Genomic DNA, 365 nt, shown 5'->3' on the forward strand with positions numbered 1-365 from the left:
GGTGCCGTTTCTCCCTGGTTTTGCGAAGAGCTGCATCCTGGCAGCAGCGGTGTAAATAAAGCTTTGGCGGGAGAGGCGGGTGTCACCTGCCTGGGGGGCCAGACCCCGACCCGTGCCATCGTGCCAGCAGGGTCTGCCTCCACCGTGGGGGTCCTGGTCGGGACAGGGGAGGCTTTGGTGAGGGCTGTGCTGCGGGGATGGGGGACCTCTTTGCTGTTGGTCCCCCCCTGAAGCTGGGGATGCTCATCCCCCTCTTTGTGGGGAGGAAAGGGTGAAGCTGCGCCACCATGCTCTGCTGGCATCCTCCCGCCAGGCTGTACCACCGGCTCCTGGCCGTGGCCTTCACTGGGGGTGGAGAGACCAAG

The sequence above is a fragment of the Fulmarus glacialis genome, unplaced genomic scaffold (assembly GCF_000690835.1).
Source record: "Fulmarus glacialis isolate BGI_N327 unplaced genomic scaffold, ASM69083v1 scaffold17978, whole genome shotgun sequence".
NCBI lineage: Eukaryota > Metazoa > Chordata > Aves > Procellariiformes > Procellariidae > Fulmarus > Fulmarus glacialis.